Consider the following 21743-nt stretch of genomic DNA (forward strand, 5'->3'; position numbering starts at 1 on the left):
ATCTCCTTTCCTCTTCATTTCTTTCAAATCTCCCAACACAAGCCCTAATCATCTAGTTTATGGCTTAGTGTCTTGGAGATGTATTATGTTTCTGGGTGGAAAGTGAAGATCTCATTTCTAGCCAGTTCTCCCCCCACTCTCTTTCTCCTTCTCCCTTCTCATCTGCTCTCTTCCTTCTCAGTTGCCACTCTCTTTGCAGCAATAGCTTTTTATATTTTGTTTTAATTTTTACCTGGTGGCAGGAAAGAAGGGATATAGGACAGGCCACCTTTCACCAGGAGAAAAAAAGGAGGTCATCTTCATTGAAGTTAAAAATTCAAAAGGAAAAAGACCAGACTGGGGTCTCCTCACCCAGAGCCCTTTTCTTTCACTACAGTTCAGTGTTCGGAGTCACTTAAAGCAGGAGGTAGCTAGTCATATGTGAGACACCAACCATTGCCCGTCTATGTATATGCCTGAATCTGCCCTGTCCTATTAGACTCTGCAGCTCTGAGCAAACCTCAAAAGGTCTTTGACCTTAAAACATAGCTGAATGAACCAATAATGGGCACCTGACACAAAACTAGTCTATTCACAGGCTGGCCAACTACTTACTTGGCTGCCCAGCTCAAAAAAACTTAATATGGGTCCATGAGATTCCCCCTTTGGGAGGTGGAAACTGAGAAACTAGATTTTGAGTTACACTGATATGGCAGCTAACTTGATATGGATATAACATAAATTCTGGACCACAAGGAAGCTAAAGTTATTAGAAAACATGATAGGATAAAGCAGATCCACAAAGAGACGAGAGAGCATGAGGAAAAGAGAGATTCCATGCTCAAATGATTTTGAGATTTCAGTTTGAGTATATTCTTACAATTTCCTCCTTTATCATGCATCAGACATGTTTGTTTTTTAACAACCTAAAATAATCTGACTAGAATGCAAAATCGTTGAGCCAGTAATATGATTAGTAGTCTTAGCCTGGAGGTAGATCTGATAGCTCCCTATCTAGTTCCAAAGCTTGCCAAAGATTCAAATTGAGTTACCAGGAATTGTAGATTTAGTCAATCTGAGTTATGCAAAATGCTAACCAAAAGTTACACTGGCCTTTGTTCTCTGAATTTCAACAGGCTAATCCTCAATGGAAACTTTGGAAAGATTTCTCTTTTGCAAAATTACCCTCTTCCTTCACAGTCAATCATCGAAACAAGCCAGCTGTGCCCCTGAATTCATCACTTTCTCTAACCCAAGGAAGACATGGAGAGCTTGTGTAATGCTGTGTTCAGCAGCAAATATCAACCAATTATGATTGGGAGCCAGAATCTTCATCATCCTTTCTGGTGAGAACATAGGATCTATTAGTCTGAATTTGTGATCCTGGATCATCAATCAGAATTCATGTTTCTAGCACTGCTAATCCTACTTTCTAATTCTCCCATCCCCTCTGTTCTAAAAGATAAAGAATGTCAGGAATTATTAAGAGTGAGATGTTCAGAGTATCTGGTTTATTTCAGAGTTTTACAAAGGATTCACTTCCTCCTCACACCACCTGCCTTTGTTTATAAGTGTATGTCTTGAGTGCCAATATTCACATGAAAAACCTCTACACAAATGAGTGGTGTCATAATCTGAAGAAATGTGCTGTGCATCAACAGTGGCTCCAAGTTCCCTCTATGGTTCAGGACACTGCAGTGACTCAAATGACCTTTCTGCTAAAGGATTTGCATCACTTCCTTTGTTCTAGTTTTGCACAGTATGGAATTACAATAATGTGAATAATTTTTCTTCTACAGAAAACAACACAAAACACAGGAAGTCTATGAAAACAGTTTTGACAATTGAGATAATCACATTTTAATCTGCTTAATTAAACACTGTAAGATTACTTTCCTACCAGCAAATGCCATTTTACTAAATCATACTAAAGTCAGTTTAGTGAGAATTTCAAGAACAGACGGATTTATTAAATTGAGTCAGAAAGTAGCATTTAATTGATAGCTAATTACCATAGGAGGTGGGAAGGGAGAAGGGAAACTAAGAGTGTGCCCTAGTCAATTCATGTTACCCCAAACATCCTAATAGGTTGGACCTAAAGATACTTTAAAATATAAAAGCATGTGTTGCATCTGAGGTCCAGCCAGCAGAATAGTCCTCCAGGGCAAGACCAGTGATGAGGGATGGTTCTAACTGTAGTGGCATCAGAGACTCCAGCAAAAGCGTTTACCCCAGCATAAGGCAGGCTGGTGTTTGGCCTGACATTTACCAGGCAGATATATGAGAAGGCTGGCACAACATGGCACCAAAGGGTTTGGCAGTAAGCTTAAGGAAGTCTCCCATACAGGACTATAGGTCAGTCTTGAAGTTTTTCACTGGGGATCCAGGCAGGAAATCAGCAAAGGGTATCAAGTTATAAATGCAGTTAACAGAACTGGGGCACAACTTAAGCAAGGGTCACGTCAGAACAAGGCCAAAAGCAGTCAACAGGGTCATGTCAGAACAAGGCCAACAGTCAGTCAACAGACTGACTCACTACTGACTATCGACCTATTGACTAAGGGGGCTTCTAAATTCCTCAGCTAAGAGCCAGTTTGCTCTAAGAGCTAGGAACAAGACCAAGGCTGCTGATGAGAAGGATGGATTTAAAGTGCTGATACACAATAAATACATGATAAATGCTATTATGCTCTTGTTTGTTGTGGGGGAAAGGATTAACCAGGAGAAGGGCACTGGAAGGGCCCTATCAATCAACCTGAAAACTAGTTCCAGGTACACAGAGACACACATTTGGTAGGTAGAAATCTAAGCAGGTGGAAAGAATAAATATCCAGAAAGCATGGTGGCAGGAACAAGTGGGAGGTGAGGTTGAGAGTTAGGAAAAATGTGTGGTGGTCGTGGAGAGATGGACATTGAGGGATCCAGAAGTCAGAGCAGTCCAGAGGCAAGTCCCCAGAGGAATGGGGTCCAAGGCCAGGACTCAAGTCCTCTATAGAGGGGAGAAGGAATATTCATAAGAACAAAATCAGAGCTGTACAGTGTGGGTAATGTATTCATTTCCTTAAATATAGATTATGCTATTTCCAAGAGGAAGACTGGAGAGAGAGGAAAGCTAAGGAGCCAATGGCTTAACTAAGACATCACAGAAGTTAAGCATCTTAGTTAATGGGGTAAGGGATGCTGGAACCTAAAGCTAGGTATGTCATCCTACCCTCCTTCTTCTAATATACAAAGACATTAGATCCAGGCATGCTTCTATCTGCATCCCTGATCCTTCAACTAAAACTCAGGTGCACAGGAATTAGACAGGTTTGCAGCTTGCTTGTGTTATGGCTTATATTATTGTCTGTATTGTTAACCTGGGGTCAGCTGAGACACACACAGAGTTAGAGTAACATCTATATCAAGAATAGTGATAATCTGTTTCTTTCATGTATAACTCACATAATTTTTTCTTTGATTTGGCTCACGGGGAAGACTGAGCAAGAGTCGGTGTGGGTGTATGGATAGAATTAACCCTTGATTTTTGCTCCAAGGGCCAGGGGAGTTTCATTCCTTGAGCTGGGGCCATCTTAGGATTTCTATTCAGACTTACTCAGCATGCCCTTCTGTGTTTGGAAGTTAAGATCAAGGTTCTCCATGGGTTGCTTAATTATTTGGCGAGGAACCCTGCCAACAAATATCAAGCCCAAACTAGTGCATGGCTGGAGATGCTGGCCAGCTTCTCTGTGATTCTTCTAGGTGGGGAAGGTTTCTGGGCTAGCCTCATGGATTAGGGGAGGGGGATAGAAGGATAGGTAGTTGTTGAGCTGAGACCTTGTCTTTAGCAAAAGAAGTCCTTGTCTCTTATTTTTCTCAGTGCCCTCAATGATGGATTGGACAGCTGCCCTTTGGGGATATCAAACCTGTGACTTTGGTGTTTGTATCAACAGGGAGGGTCTCACCCAAATCCTCTAGTGGTTGGCATGGTTACTTGTGCCTTCACTGTGGTATACTGGCCAAATGCTCGGGCCCTGGAGTCCGAAACACCAGGCTGTCCATCTCAGTTTCACTACTTAGTAATTAGTTGACCTTAAGGAAGTCATAGAGCCTCTCCTCAGTTGCCAATCTACCGCTTTATTGCCTGCAGGGGTATCTCTGGTAACATTATATTAGACCAGTTATTTATCATTTGATCAATCAACATTTACTACCTACTATTTAATAAGAGGTGTATCTAAAAACTGATACTCAGGCCTTTTCCAGCAAAGGTCTCTTATTTTTACAACTTTATGAAGTAAAACATCCTTTTCCTTTGCAGCATTTACTGTTTTTTTTAAATGTATATATTTGTGATTGTTTACTTTATGGTTATCTCCCCAGTTAGGTTCCACTGATAAGGGCATCATATTTGCTTATTTTATCAGTTTTACATACAGCAGGAACTCAACAACAACTAAATGAATAAAAGGCATGTTATCTTTTTTTTTTTTACAGAACGACAAAATGGTACCCAGAGTTTATTTACCTGAGTTCACCTTGCTAATAAGTAGTAGAACTGGGTCTTTAGAGTTGACTAAAGCTTTTTAAGAGTGCCTCTGTCAGGGCTCCTCCTCAAAGGGAGACAGGGCTTAGTGGTCACAATGCAAGTGACACTGGTCAGATCTAGTCAGAGACATCAAGAATAAGCTAGTCATCTCTAGTCCATAAGTAATAAAGTTACTATAATAATTATGTACAGTCTATCATTTACCATAACAATGTCACCAGTGTAATCACATTTGTATAAGGCATCATAGTATTCGGTATACATTGATCTTCAACGTCCTTGGGAAGGAACAAGAAACATACTTTACTGGAAACTAAAACTTTTGAATCGCCAAAGAGGATATAACTGAGAAGTGAAACCAAGACTCATTTCCAGGTGTAATTTCACCTTGCAATGAAAGAAGAATTTTTAAAGTTCTTAAGGAAAAAAAGAGAGGACTCAAATAAAATCAGAAATAGGACAGAAGTAACAATTGACACCACAGAAATACAAAGGATTATACGAGACTGTTGCAAAAAACAATATACCAATAAATGAGACAAGCTGGCAGAAATGCATAGATTTCTAGAAACAATTTTCCAAAACTGAATCAAAAATAGAAAATGTGAACCTATCAATCAGTAATTAAAAAAAAAAAACTGCCAACAAACATAAGTCTAGGATAAGATGGATTCACAAGTGAATTTTATCAAACATTTAAAGAAGAGTTAATACCAATTTTCTTCAAACTATTCCAAAAAACAGAAGAGGAAGGAAAGTTTATAAATACATTCTATAACGTCAATATTACCCTGATACCAAAACCAGAGATGCTACCAAAAAAAACCAAAAATCAAAAAAAATCTACAGGCTGGTATCCATGAAGAAAATATATGTAAAAACCTTGAACAGGGGCGCCTGGGTGGCTTAGTCGGTTAAGCGTCTGACTTTCACTTAGGTCATGATCTCACGGTTCGTGGGTTCGAGCCCCGCGTCGGGCTCTGTGCTGACTGCCAGCTCAGAGCCCGAAGCCTATTTCAGAGTCTATATCTCCCTCTCTCTCTGACCCTCCCCTGCTCACGCTGTCTCTCTCTCTCTCTCCTAGAAATAAATAAAAATATTAAAAAAAAAAACCTCAACAAAATATTAAGAAACAACACTCAACAATTCATTAAAAAAATCATTCACCACGATCAAGTTGGTTTTTTTCCAGGGATGCAAGGATGGTTCAATGTTTGGAAATCAATCAGTGTAGCACACCACATCAATAAAATAAAGGATAATCATCACATGATCATCTCAATGCATGCTGAAAAAGCATCTGACAAAATTCAACAACCATTCATGATAAAAACTCTCAAAAAAGTGGTGGGTTTAGAGAAAACATACTTCAACATAATTAAGGCCACATATGAAAAACCCACAGCTAACATCATGCTCAATTGTGAAAAATAGGGCTTTTCCTCTAAGATTAGGAACAAGAAAAGGATGCCCACTCTCACTACTTTTATTCAACCTAGCCACATCAATTAGACAAGAAAAAGAAGTTAAAGGCATCCAAATTGGTAAGGAAGAAGTTAAACTGTCACTATTTGTAGAATACATGATAATATACATAGCAAACCCTGAAGACTTCACAAGAAAAACTATCAGAAGTAAAACATGGAGTAAAGTTGAAGGAGACAAAATTAATACACAGAAATTGATTGCATTTCTATACACCAATAACAAAGTAGCAGAAGGAGAAATTACGAAAACAATTCCATTTACAATTGTACCAAAAAGAATAAAACACCTAGGAATAAATTCAAGCAAGGAGGTAAAAGACCTGTGTTTCTGAAAACTATAAAACACCGATGAAAGACATTGCAGATGACACAATCAAATAGAAAGATATTCTGTGTTCATGGATTGGAAGAATTAATTCTGTGAAAATGTCCATGCTACCCAAAGCAGTCTACTCATTCAGTGAAATCCCTCTCAAAATACTAACGGCATTTTTCACAGAACTAGAATAAATAATCCTAGAATTTGATGGAACCACAAAAGACACAAAATAGCCAAGGCAACCTTGAGAAAGAAGAACAAAGCTGCAGGCTTCACAATCCCAGATTTCAAGATCTAATATAAAGCTGTTGTATTCAAAACAGTATGGTACTGGCACAAAAACAGACACATAGCTGGGGCACCTGGGTGCCTTAGTTGGCTGAGTGTCTGACTTCCGCTCTGGTCACGATCTCATAGTTCACGAGTTCAAGCCCTGCATCACACTATCTGTTGTCAGCACAGAGCCCATTTCCGATCCTCTGCCCCTTCCCCTCCATGTCTCCCCCGCTCATGCTCTCTCAAAAATAAATAAACTTAAAAAAAATAAACACATAGATCAAAGGAATAGAACAGAGAGCCCAGAATTCTATTATAATAATTTGTATGATTATAGAGTCAATTAATCTATGACAAAAGAGGCAAGAACATTCAATGCTGAAAAGACAGTCTCTTCAACAAATAGTGCTGAGAGAACTGGATAGCTACATGCAAAATAATAAAACTGGACCACTTTCTTATACCATAAAATAAACACAAAATGGATTAAAGACCTAAATGTGAGACCTGCAACCATAAAACTAGAAGAAAAGGTAAGGAGTAATTTCTTTAATATCAGACTTGAAAGACATTTTTATAGTTATGTCTCCTGAGATAAAAGAAACAAAAACAAAAACAAACTATCGAGACTACATCAAAATAAAAAGCTTTTGCAAAGCAAAGAAAACCATCAACAATAAAAAGGCAACCTACTGAGTGGGAAAAGATATTTGCTAATTACATATCTGATATGGGGTTAATATCCAAAATATACACTCATACAACTCAACACCAAAACACAAATACTCTGATCAAAAAAGTGGGCAGAGGACTTAGTTTTCCAAAGAAGACATACAGATGACCAACTGATATATGAAAAGATGCTCAACATCACTTAATCATCAGGGAAATGCAAATCAAAACCACAATAAGATATCGGAATGGCTAGACTAAAAAAGACAAGAAATAACAAGTATTGACAGGGATGTGGAGAAAAAGGAACCCTTGTTGCACATTTGATAGGAATGTAAAATGGTGAAGCAACTGTGAAAACAGTTGTATTCCTCAAAAAATTAAAAATAGTGGAGCACCTGAGCGGCTCAGTCATTAAACAGCATCTGACTTCATCTCAGGTCATGACCTCAAGGTTCCTGGGTTCCAGCTCTGTGGCAGGCTCTGTGCTGACAGCTCAAAGCATGGAGCCTGCCTTGAATTCTGTGTCTCCCTCTCTTTCTGTGCCTCCCTTGCTCATGCTTTGTCTCTCTCTCTCTCTCTTTCTCAAAAATAAATAAATATTTTAAAAAATTAAAAATAGAACTACTATATAATCTAGTAATTCCACTACTGGCTATTTACTCAAAGAAAATGAAAATGCTAATTCAAAAATATATATACACTCCTGTTTATTGCAGCTTTCCAATAGCCAAGATATAAAAGCAACCCAAGTGACCACCAACAGATGAATGAAGAAAATGTGTGTGTGTGTATGTGTATATAATGTATATGTGTATGTGTATATATATGTGTATATATATATACATACATATATATATATAATGGAATATTATTCTGCCATAAAAAGATCTTGCCATTTGTGAGAACACAGATGGACTTGGAGGGCATCATGCTAAATGAAGTAAGTCAAAGACAAATACCACATTCTTTCATTTATACATGGAATCTAAAAAAAAAACAAACAAATGAATAACAACGACGACAAAAACAAAACCCAAAAGCAGAAAAAGACCCATAAGTACAGTGAACAACTGATGTTTGCCAGAGGGGAGGAGAGTAGAAGGAAGGGCAAAATGTGTAAAAGGGAGTAGAAGATACAGGCTTCCACTCAAGGAATGAATAATTCACAGGGATAAAAGGTACAGTATAGGGAATATAGTCGATAATCACACTGTATGGTGACGAATGGTAGCTACACTTGTAGTGAGCATTGCATACATATAGATTTGTTGATTCACTAATTGTATACCTGAAACTAAAGTAACATTGTGTGTCAACTATTCTAAAATAAAAATAATAAAAATATTGTTATAATGTTGTATGGTGACTACTCTCACTGTGCAATCTATAGAATTGTTGAGTCACCAAGTTGTATTACCTAAAATATAATATTATATGTTAGCTATACTTCAATTAAAATGGTAATGATAAAAAAATTAAATAAAATAAAAAATTTAAAGTTCTTAAAAATGGAAAACATGTTAAATGTATAGATACTAGAAATGTGGATTTGTCTAAACACCCATAAATGACTAGTTCAAGATCAAATGGTAAATTTAAGGAGGAGATTCTCTAAGTATTCATTTACTTAGAAGATCAGAGGATGAAGAAGTTGTATGGAAAGAGCAGTATCTTTTGATTCAGTTAAGGATGACTTACTCCTACAAAAGTGAAATGGAGAGAAAGTGAGTGTCCTCATTAGACCTGCCTGTATAGCAGCCACATAGGTATTGAGGGTTTGACCCAGCTGCCCACTGAGGCTCAAGCAGATGTTCTAATGGGCTTCCCAACCTTCTGGCATGTTTCAGGTGAAGTCCGCATAGGGCATGCAAAAAGAGCCACAAATCCCAATTAATAGGCAGAGTCTTAATGTCTAGGCAGGTCACAAGCAGCAAGGCTAAATCCAAAAGGATGAGATCTTTAGTTTCAGCATGGGAAGTAGCAGGATTAAAGCATAGTCTCCACATTTGGGGGTTAAATGACTGATGGCTTTCTAGGAATATAGAAAGCAGATAACAACAGAAGAGGAGGGACTAAACACTGACAGAAGAGCTACTCTGTGCACAGTACTGCTAGGCACTTTAGCATGTTAATGCATCTAGGCATACTAACAAAGCTACGGATGGTCAAAACCACCTCAAATTTTTACAGATAATGAAACTGCAGCTCAATTTGCTCAAGGCTATACAGCGAATAAGCAGTGGAACCATAATTTAAATTTATAGCTGTCCTTTTCCACCCTTGAAGGCAAAGGAAAGGAGGAGAAAACACAGCTCTAGGAATGTCACAGGAATCAGTCTGTCTCCTGAGGCAGTTTAAAAGTACATGTCTCTAGGTACCAGACTTTGTGTGAGAGGTGTGCATGCTGGGAATGACAATGACTGAGGCACCTGAGATGATCTGGCACCTCAAGTGATGATGGATTTAGGGAGTGGAGCACACTAAAGATAAAGGTGGGCAGATCGGTGGGGAGAAGGGGAAAGTAGAATCAGTGGAAGTGAGGCTGGGGTCAACAAAACATAAAACTGCACTGGGTTCTAATGTGGCCCTTTTATTTATTTTAAAAAAATTTTATTTATTCTTGAGAGAGAGAGAGAGATTGTGAGCAGGGGAGGAGCAGAAAGACAGAAGGAGAGAGAGAATCCCAAGCAGGCTCCACACTGTTAAGCAAGGAGCCCAGCATGGGTGCTCAAAGTCACAAACCATGTGATCATGACCTGAGCTGAAATCCAGAGTCTTGTCACTTAACTGACTGAGCCACTCAGGCACACCTTTTAATAACAGTTGTGCTTTCTGAACACCTGTCATCCTGGCTTATAATAACACATCATCATCATTTGATTTACAAATGAAGATATATCTAAGAGTATGGAAATATTCTAATAGCATTTATGTGAAGGAGTCCTTAATATTTGAAAATGCCTACTGACTGAGAAGAACTCAAAACCACCACCTACACTGTTTACTTTTCTTCTCTTCCTTTCCATCTCCTGCATCTTGCTGCATTTAGACAAGTGGCTTTACCTTCCTGCTAGATAATAAAAGGAGACAAACAGCCTACTTGCTCAATGAAAGTGAATGCCTCTGACACGTGTCAAAATTCTATTATTGTTGCAAACAGCAAAGACTATCAATAAAAGTTAATTTTAGTACTTTTTAAAGTTTTATCTTGGTCTCCTAGATAAGCAGATTTCAATGGCAATGACCCACAGCAAGAAATACATCTTACATCACAATTCACAACACACTAGAGAACATGTATATATTTTAAATACCTGGCTGTGTTATAAGTAATGAACAAGCTCCAATATTTTAGTTCTAGTTCATTTACAAGAAAGCAAACAAAAGGTAGAGTGATCCACTAGGTGGACTTTATGATCCACCTATGAGTTGAAACTTGTAACTTGAAAATCACTATCCAGACCTAGAATATGAAGATAAATTCATGGTCTTAAAGAAACTCCCTAACAAGAGGCGGGTAAGGCGGAGGGGGGAAGTTCCAGGAACTGCATACACTCTTTCTCCTCCATTGACAGCTCTAAAAAGGGGTGACATCAAGAAGGAAGGATAATATAGAGGTGATCATGGACTGAAAGAGCCCAGTGAAAAAGCAGAATTCATTTAGTAAAATATTTCTTCTGGTTAGTGGTCCACCAAAATAATGTAAGTCAAGAATCTCTCTAATTGGTTTTGATGACCTGCATTACTACCAAGCATTATCCACAAGGAACGCATTGTTGGAAAACTGATTTTATCCAAACTTGATACTGAATGTGTATAAACTGTGTGTGCATATGTTGTGTGTTTAAAAGAGTCCAAGGGACATTTGCAGAATTTCCAGTCATTAGGCTGACCTCAGGGCAGGCGGGTGTTTCAGGGAGCGTGGATCGAATCATAATTGAGCCCTCGGCCATGTTGAGGCCACTGGGCTATATCCTGTATGTTTTTTGTCATTTACTTTCAAAAAAAGTGTGTTAGCCTAAATTCCCATTCATTCTCTCCCTCACCAAGAAGCTTCTCTCTGGGGACCAGTTTAAAAGCAATATTCGTCCTCAGTTCTCTTGCAAACCACTCAGGGGCTTCAATCCAGTTCACTGCTCACAAAGAAAAATGTTGCCATAGACATGACAATTGCACTACCCATTTTTTCTCAAGTAAATATAGCTCCAAGATGCACAATTCCAAGCCCTTTCCCTACAAACACACAATTCCTCCAGTCACAGCCACACACTGTCTGCCTCTATTATTATTCCTTTACTGAAATCTTCAAAGCACTCCTTTTGAGGGGAACAAAAGAGCAGGTGTGAGAGTACACTCCACTCTTAGTACTAGGCTGCTCAGCTGTGAAAAGCGGGGGGGGGGGGGTTTACCATTGAAAATCAGATGCTCTGTTTCCCTGTAATCACAGACTAACTTGTTACTAACCAAATACACTTTGTCAGAATGAACCCAAACCTATATGGCAGTTCAAATGACTCATACTTAATGAGCACCAACACTAGCACATATTGCTGAAATGGGTTACTCGAGGAAGAAAATTAAATTTCCTTTGGACATTCTTCTGTAAAGGCTGGGTTTACACCTATTTAGTGTTGCACAAGTATAAAAGAAAAATGGTCAAACAATGATTTTCAAGGTCCCTTCTAGGCCTTTACTCAGTGGTCTGAAAATGATGTGAACATTATAATTATGTTTTAGGATATTCTATGTTTTGACACATTCTGGGGTTCTTTGAACAACAAAAAAAGTGTTCTGAGTTTCTATCACCAGTGGAATGGAAATACTGACATTGAACACTAAGGCTTCCTGGGGTCAATGCAGGGGACTGACAGGAAAGTGTCAGGAGGCACACCTCTGGATGCAAGGAGCTCCGTGGTTCAATTCTGTGCTGCCACCACAGAATCCACTCTGAAAAACATGAAAGAGATGACCGTTCAAACGGAAACTCTGCTTGCCTGTTTGAATCAATGTAACCTTCCCTTAACTGGCTTAGAATGTCACCAAAGGAGAGGCAGAATCAGCTTCTAGCAAATAGTGGAGTTGACAGTCTTTCTCCTCCTCGTGTTCTTCAGTTAAGCTCTTTTTTTTTTTCCTCCCCTGGATGGACAGGGGCCCAAATAGCCAGAAGGTTCCATTTCCAGCCTACGTAAATGGAAATCAAACATGACTTGATATACATAAACATTTGGGATTTGGGCCATGATTCCCAGATCCCAACTGGACCACAGGCATGGTCCTTCAGAATTTCTATGAGGAGGCTGAGACGTGCAATCTGGTTGAAAGGAGATAGAGTGGAATTTCACACTTTTTTTTTTTTTTGGCCAATTACCTACAGCAAAGATTGTACTTTATATATGTAATTAGTATACATACAAACACAAATGTATCGAAAAAAGTTTCATGACATGGTATTTATCTTACCATGTTGGGGTGCACTCTGACATTTTCTATTGATTCTGTTACAGTAAAAATAAAAGGGCTGGTCATGACCCACTGAATTGATTTTATGACCCCTCTGGGGTGGGTGGAGAGCAGCACTTGAAAATACACATGCACACACTGTACAAGGAGCCTTGTCTTGAAGCTGTGCTCTATTCATTGTTAAACTACTCACATGGGGTGGCCTAGAGAAGCTTGGAGACTAGGGGAGGCTGAAAGCTTTAGAGAAGTTTAGTTTGAGAATAACCTAAAAATGAAATCAGCACCCTTTGTGACTAGGGTCTTCTCTCTCTCAACAATCTATTTTGCGCAGAAAAGGGAGCTGGAAAACCTGGGTCCCTGATAGAGGACTAAGATAGCATAAGAAAAGTCAGAAGAATACCAAAATCAAGAGCAAAATGGTTTCAGTACCTCAAAATAAAGCACAAGATTTAATTTCTCCACCCAAAATCCTTGAATTGGAAAATATGCTTATATCACAAGTGGCCTAAAATATGACCCAGACTGTAGTTCTTTCTTTGTAAAATTATGGTTCCCTGGGACTCAAAAAATTGACAACAATTAAGAGAATAAATGTGTTTTTATTCCATTATAATCCTTTAACTGCACCAAGATTATTAATTTCAGCTCTTTGAATGATTTCAGACAAAGACGGTCTAAGTATACAAGCATATCTCCAAGTTCTAAAGATAATTACATTAATCCCTTACTGTTAACAATCTTAAATTCTACATAACTAACTGAAGAAAAGCTACATTTAGATGGGTATCTTTAATTTTTTTCTTCATTAAGAAAAATAACATGCAGTATTGGAAGACAAAAGTCAAAATTTAGAAAACAAAACTCAAAATTTAACACCGGGAATGGAAATCAAGAGTATTGTATGAAGAGTTTATAAGAAAGAACTGCCATGGGCATGTCTAGCAAAAAACACAAATTCCAGAACATACTTCATATCCACTTGCTCTTCATTTCTTCAGGCCATTGATTCACATTTACCACAGACACATCAACTGGCAGACACTGATGAAGGTCATGGGATGATAGAAATTATGTGGGTCTGAGGATATTATACTCTTCTACTTGCTTTTATCTAAAGCTTTCTATACAAAAAAATTACTTATCAAGTATGCTATAAATGGTTGAGTAACCTGAGCTTGTGAAACAGTAAATTCAGCTTCATCTCATAATGGATTATCATTAGCAAGGCATGAGTTATATGATTGGCTAATTAAGCAGCACAAGTATAATGTCTCAGGTTGAATAAAAACCAGTATTTTTTATTTATCAAACCCTAATCATATCTCACAAATGTAAACTATAAATACTCCCCCATCAGTTTTTCCACATCTCTTATCCTTCTCTCACCTTCCATGTCCCATCTCAACATGACCGGGGATCCAGAAAGAAAGCACAGATCTCCAAACTGGAAAAAATATTAGATATTCATATCACTGCACAAAGTCAAAACCAGCATCCCCTAACACCAAGGGTAGGGTTATATTCCCTACCATGTTGCCTTTCACAGCATGTACAAAATTCAACTCTGCCAAGATGGAGAGATTTGTAAATAAAAACACATTTTGACAGCAAAGAGGAAATAGTTTTATCTCTTGGCTGAATAATGGTATACATATCTACATACTATGGGGTGTCCTAGTTGCCTGATACATCCTAATGTGACAAATTTGGGGCCAAAGAGGAAAAATTACTGCCTCTGCCAAATGGCATTCTAGCAACCTCAAGAATAAGACAATTAGGAAGAGGCTGTGCTAGGGAACCAAATCCCTTTAGGCCCCAAACAATAAATACAGTTACAGGCATGGTTTTCTTGGTGAGCCTGGAACTACAGATCCAAAATCTCAAAGTTCTGAGAGGGCACAGATGTGCTTTTTTCAATCCTGCATCCTTTTCAACATTAATGAAATTAATTTTTACTGGATTATCACCCTCATCCTATTTCATAGTGCTCTCTATCTCTGGAAGGCTGTCCTCTCTGAATTTTCCAGTTAGTTCTAGCTCAATAATCTCTTCTGAGAAGTCCTGATGTGGGTCAGACATACCTCCTGGAATTTCCATAGCACCAGAGAGAACTCTGTCATGAAACCTCTCCCCTTGTTCTGCAAGTGTCTGCCACCAGTCTGCATCCTTAGTGAACTGTGAGGGCAAGAGTGGTATCTAGTTCATCTCTATCTTCCTTCCACTGGGTATGGCATGTAGGAGACAGTTGTTGAATGCACAAACATACAGGTGTCATGCAACTATTATTCCTTTACCTTCAAAAGCACCGTCATTTTTAATGCAATCATACCGCTCATAATTCAGCTTCATCTCATAATGGATTATTATTAGCAAGGCATGAGTTTATATCCTTGGTTAATTAAGTAGGACAGTATAATATCTCAGGCTGAATAAAAACGAGTATTTTTTATTCATCAAAACCTAATCTCATCTCACAAATGTAAATTATCAATACCCCCCCATCAATTTTTCCACGTCTTATCCTTCTCTCACCCTCCATGTCCCATTTCAATATGACATATCAGCAAATTAGAAAACTTTAATACTTCTTAAACAAAATAAGAACAAAGAAATTAAATAAATATTTTAAACTAAGGCAAAGGTTTATTTAAATACACATATTCAAATAAAGCAAAATAGTGATGTATTCATTTTCACTAAAATGACAATTTACCACTATGAGCCCATCTAATTGCAAAGGCAGCTTAGAAGTTGTATTCTCTTTAATTTGCTAACATAAACTAAGTCAAGTTTGCCCACATTGATTTAAACCAACCCTGTAATAACATACACTTTCATCTTTTTGCTCTGCTGTGCTGCTTCCTCTGGTCATACTTGCTTGGATGACCTAAACATTTAGAAACAGGAGTCTAAAGTCTGATTATTTATTCTTTCCATGTGATGTTACTGCTCCTTCAGCACTCAGCTTCAGGAAGACAACGTACATTATTAAATTGTTTGACAATGATGAAGTGAACTAGGATGGCATTACATGCACACATTTTTAAATGGAATTTGTTGTTTGAGATTACTCCTGCTTGTCCATTTGGATGAAAAGTGCCTGCTTATGAAATGGGCAGAGGACTCTAACAGATTTAATACCTAATATCAGTTTAGGGAAAGGAAAAATAGCTAACTTCAAAGGTGAGGGGAACATTTTGATGGAACACTAGAGATTTATTTATGGTAAATAAATATTTATTGACTATCTGGGATGAACAACACATAAGAAATGAACAAAACTTCTCTTCCTCTCGTTAAGATTTCAGTTATTTTTAACCCTCATTATGATACTCCTTGAGTAGAATGAACTCTACCACATGTCCAGTTAGAAAATGAGGTTTTCTGAAGTGGTTACAGAGTTTCATAGCAAATGCCTATAAAATAAATAATAACCAGCACTCATTTTTTAAACATGCATCTCTAAATTTATAGTGAGATTCATAAGAGGCCATGAATAATTTATTTATGAGGCAAAAGCACTAGAAGGTAAATCTATTTGTTCAAAAGTCTTAAGTACATTTTTCTGTGTTGTGGTTTATAGTAATGGATACCTACCATTACTATAATAAAACTAATTTTGAAGAAATCTGAGCTCAACAAGAATTTAAATACATGCAAAAGCAATTTTCCAGCATATCTGAATTATAAGGGATCCACCTCTGCCTTCTTAGTCTTATAACGATTCTCTAATGATTCTAGGAATCTCTGCAGAAAGCTCATTTTCAGCTAATAGTATCTAAAAGAAGTCACTCCCTACTTATCATTATGTTCTTTATTTTCAAGGCTTTCAAGATCAACTTCATGGGAATAGACGGCATTATATAAGAGATGTATTCCAGTTTCCAAGAGATATCAGTTTCCAAACATTCATTGCCAAGGCCAAGTACAGTCAAAAGAGAAACATCCTGAAAAGGAGCAGTTGTTCTAACCAGTTGGAGGTGACAATTTATCAAGAACTATTAATCTGCTGCCGTTGAAAGAGCCTCCAGCACATTCACTTTCCGTCTTAGGGAGAGTCAGAGTAATTTCTAATTATGGCTTAGGGTAGTTTTCTCACCCGATATTAAAAAGAAGTTTGAGGAAATGTGTGCATTTAAAAAAAAGCAGTCGTCCAGCCTGCTGGTAAACAATACAATTCTGCACAAATTGTGCATAGGCAATTCTGGGGTTTCATGTAAATGATCAGATTATTATTTTTTAACTAAAATGGAAATAATCTACTCTCATTTATGAGAGGAGGGAAGTAAAGCATTCACTTCATTAATATCCACCTGAGATTACATATTGTTAGCTATATAAAATGGGATTCAGGTAGTTATTTTGCATTGATTTAAATGTTCTGTTATGATTAACCACAACTGGCTACAAGCACTTCAAACAAAAGTGACCTTCACGTTTTCATGAAAACCTCAGTTCTGTCACTTACTAGTTGTGTGTCTTTGGACAAGTTACTTAACTCTGGTTACCTGAGCCTCAGTTTCCTTCTTTTGAATGAAGCTAATAATAATACCATGTTTTGCAACTCACACACACATACATAATTTGGCACATGTTAGCTAGTCATTAGACATGGTCTTGATATCCACTTTGCCTCTGGGATCAATAGGTTATGCTTTTAGTCTAACCAAAGAATAAACCCAGGGCCAAAATATGTAGATCCAAATAGTTAAGTGACCTAATAAAAGCAGAATTTCTATATAAATATGTATTGCTCGCTCTTTCCCCTTATACTTCTCTGCCCTACCTTGTTGTCTAATTCCACTTTTGGGATTTATACTGTGCTATATGCATTGCCTTCTTCCTAAAGAGGTCCCTAAAAATGCAAATGGTCCAGGAAAGGATAATTAAAGCCATTATCACATTGTGAGAATGGGTTTGTGTGTTTTTACTCCTAGACAAAATATTCCACATATTAATCCTTGATATCTGGAAAAGGATGAAATAACTCTGAAAGAGGGGTAAAAAGGCACAGGATATACTTTACAATTTTGCCTGAGTAGCCTTTATCTGTTAATCATTTATTAGGTACTAAAAACGTTCTAGAAGGAAAAATTTTTAAAAATGGTATTACAAGTTGCCTCTAAGGAAGGGAACTGGGTAGTCAGGAGGAACAAGAGCAGGGAGACTTAACTTCACTGCACATCTATCCTCTTAAACCTTTTCTATTTGGTATTGCAGAAATGTATAATTTATCCAAAAATTTTAAGTTTTAAAAATATGATTCTCACACCCTGTCACTTGTCTTACTTTAGCTCTTAGGTATTTGCTTACAGGATGTTGACATTTGTAAGTTGACCTTTTTTTCCTTCAAAAATTATGCTGGATTCATTTAAAATATGACTGGTTCCTCTGGGTGCCTGGATGGCTCAGTTTGTTAGACGTCCAATTCTTAATCTCAGCTCAGGTCATGATCTCACAGTCATGAGATGAAGGCCTGTGCTGGCTGGGCTCCATGGTGGGCATGGAAAAAGATTCTCTCTTTCCCTCTCCCCCTCCCCCTCCCTGATTTACACATCAGCATGCACATACTCTCTCTCAAAAAATAAAAGAAAATAAAAATAAAATATGACTGGTTCTCAAAGCTAATTTACTTGTCTTTAAAGTATTAAACATTAAAATGTTTAATGAAGTCAGAGTTATAAGAAACTTAACATTATTTGCTGACTCCGTACATAGTTTTCTTCACTAAAACTTAAGCTTCCTGTAAATAGTGTCTGTGTTTTTAGCAATCTTGGGAGCCCCCACTGTGGCAAACGCTGCTTTCACAGAAGAATTATTTTCTTGAGTTCAGTTCTCAGTCCCTTCTTCCAAGGAAGAAAAGTCATTAAATATAACACGATGTTTTGATGAAGAAGGAATTTCTCAGGATTTTTATAAAAACAAGCAAAATAATAAGAGACAAAGTCAGGGAAAAGGAGAGGAAGAGTAAAATAGCTATAAATCACCTGCACTTACAATGAAACTTTTGAGATTCTATTAATTGAGAATGCTTGCAAAAGATCAAATATATCATAAGAAGGGAAATCTAAGATTGACCTAGAGTCATGGACACACTTGTTAAAAAAAAATATTTGCTGCATGACTCTTGTGTGCAAGGTCCTGGTTATAAAATGTTGAAGAATGTAGATGTGATCTGTGCCCTGACAGTTTTCATAACAGTAGAGGGATACAGAAAGGTAAAACAGGCCGTTATCATAAAGTATGATAAATACCATAGAAGGGAGTGCAGAGAGTTATAGGTGCTCATAAAGGGACAGCCAATCCTAAGCTTGGTTGTCTAGTATCACACTGGTTGTGACTAGAGCTTTAGAGTCCTACAAACCTGAGTTCAAATCCGGATTTCACTGGTTCCACTCTGTAATCCTGGCCAATGTACTTAATCCCTCAGTTCCATCAGCTTTAAAATAAGACTAAAGATCTAAGCCCTAAAAGTTGATGTGGGCATTCAGAGAAATCCGTGTCAGTGGATGCTGACAGGTTTGGCAAATGGCAAGCACCTGAGAGAGTAGCTCCTAATATTAATAACAGTAAACTGAGAAGTGATGCATGAATAGGAACAGCCAGGTAAAATGGAGAAGAGGGAAGAGGAAGAATGTCCCAGAAAAAGGAGAAATGTATGCCTAGAAAAGCAATAGCATGGTGAGCTTTAATGAAAGAAGCTGGTTTGAGCCAATGGGTTGGCAGGCACCTGGGGTAGGGTCTGAGATGCAACTGAAGCTGGAAAAGCAATAAGAGTCCAATTCAATGGGTTTATAAAGCTTAATAGAGGTCCCTCAAGAAGTTTCATCACAGCAGGGACAGGATCAGATTCGAGTTTTGAAAGACCAGCTTAGCTACGGTGTGAAGAATGAAATGGAGAATAAGGAGACAGAAGGCAAGGAAAGCAGGGGCAATAATCTTAAAATAATGCTTTAGCTCTTGTGGAATTTCAGTTAAGAGTCAAGTGTCATGAAAAATATATATAACAGACCAAAGAAGGCCTTAAAGTAATTATTATCAGCTTGTTAATATCAGCTAGTTAGCATTTCATTCATTCACTTATTCACTCAACTAAGGCAGTGAACTGGTATTGTGAGAGATTTCAAAGAGTGTTAGTTACCTTTCATAGCCCTGCTTTCCAGAAGCACCCCATCCAACATGACTGCCCATATTTCTCTCTCTGGCTGGAAGGTCTGCTACTCTGCTGATTCAGATCATGTGCAATGGCAAAGGCGTTTTGGGGAAACAACACAATTCAAGCTGGGAGGAAGTGCTACAGAGCAGGTTAGGCTGGATCCTAACGTGTGAAGATGACTCCCCTTCACCGTGGGAAGGGGAAATGTCACTGAATGTCACATCATTATATAGTAGACTTCTTACTGCCCAAGAAGAAGCAAATCTTCCATTTATTAAGTAAATAATAACCAGTGCTTACAAACTGTCCTATCCTATAAATTTCAGATAGATTAATAAATTTATTACAACCACTCTATAAAACAGGTATTATTATGTCCACTTTTCAGGTGAGATAAATGAGGCACATTTATCCCCCCCCCCCCCGCAACAAGGTCACAGAACTGGATGCAGTGTGATGTTCCTACCCACGACACTATGTGGCCTCTGGCAGAGGGCCACCAGACTGATAAAGAGACTGAAGTCAATTCAAAATGTATGCCTCAAAAGCTGACAGAGGGGAAGGATCACTGCCCACGTTAGCACTGGGAAGGCCAAAATCCAGGTTTTAGTATAGGAATAAAATGAAATGGATGATTAAATATGTGACAGTCTGTTGACAGGAAACTGGACTACCTTCATCAAATGAGTACCATTTTGAAAGGGTTTCTGAAATCTTTTTTAAGCACAAACCACAGTTGTGCCACATGGCCTAGGACACACTAGAAAGTATACAAATGGGGTTACATGCTTATCAGTTTAAAACAGAGTGGGTCACCCCACAGACTCAAAAGTGTGGCAAAGGAAATAAAAAGGTAAAGAGAATAAGACTCATTACTCTTTGTTTTCTACTAAGGCAGGGTGAAAAAAAGGCTAAACTGTCTCAGTAAGAATTAAATGGAATATTCTTATTCTCTCAGCCCATGTATGGTTCTATCAACGAAGTAGTGAGGCATGTGTAGAATAAGCATTTTTTTTTTAAATTGTTTTAATGTTTACTTATTTTTGAGAGAGAGGGAGAGACAGAGTGCAAGCCAGGGAGGGGCACAGAGAGAGGCAGACACAGAATTCGAAACAGGTTCCAGGTTCTGAGCTGTTAGCACAGAGTCCAATGCTGGGCTGGAACTCAGGAGGTTTGAGATCATGACCTGAGCCAAAGTCTGATGCTTAACCGACTGAGCCACCCGGGGCGCCCCTAGGATAAGCATATTTTAACCATAAGCTCTATGAGGCATTTCCAATGTGGCTTGAATAAGGACAAAATAGGAGTAAAAATCCCTAACCGTCCAGGTATGAAAGAAACCATCAGCTCCTTGCAATGCCACTCGATGCCAATAGCCACGGAGAGTCTTGAGCCTGGGCTTTTAGCTGAGCAGCAAGGGGAATCCCAGGCCAGATGGCTTTTTAAAATCCATTCTCACTCTGTCTCTACCCACCAACCTACCTCGGGTTTAAAGCAACCACAGCCATTATCACAAGCTGCAATATTTTAAAGGAGTCACTTTCCCTTAAGAACACAAAAAGGGAACACACGCCCCCAACACCGTACACTGAGTGCAGCTTTTCACACCTAGCGTATTCACGGACACATTATTCACAGTTCACCAGCAGACCGTTCTCCTTACATTCGCTCCTTCCTGCCGGACTCACTCGCCACCACTAAAGTAACTCGGGACGCCCTAGGGCTGTGGGCGCCGACACCCGCTGGGTTCATCTGCCCCGCGCTGCTCGGAAAACCCTAGGCAAGGCCGGGGGCTTCAGTGTCACCAACTGGCGCTCCTCCCCCACCCCCCCCCCCCGCCCCGCCCGGCCTCCGCCCGCCCTC

General features: G+C 38.5%; 1 protein-coding gene across 10 annotated transcripts in view; it reads right to left on the bottom strand.

Moving 5' to 3' along the window:
* Window positions 1–21743, bottom strand: part of DDAH1 (dimethylarginine dimethylaminohydrolase 1) — a 244067-nt gene that overhangs the window by 110751 nt on the left and 111573 nt on the right. The gene's annotated exons all lie outside the window — the stretch shown is intronic.

The sequence above is a fragment of the Crocuta crocuta genome, unplaced genomic scaffold (assembly GCF_008692635.1).
Source record: "Crocuta crocuta isolate KB4526 unplaced genomic scaffold, BGI_CrCroc_1.0 scaffold125, whole genome shotgun sequence".
Classification (NCBI taxonomy): domain Eukaryota; kingdom Metazoa; phylum Chordata; class Mammalia; order Carnivora; family Hyaenidae; genus Crocuta; species Crocuta crocuta.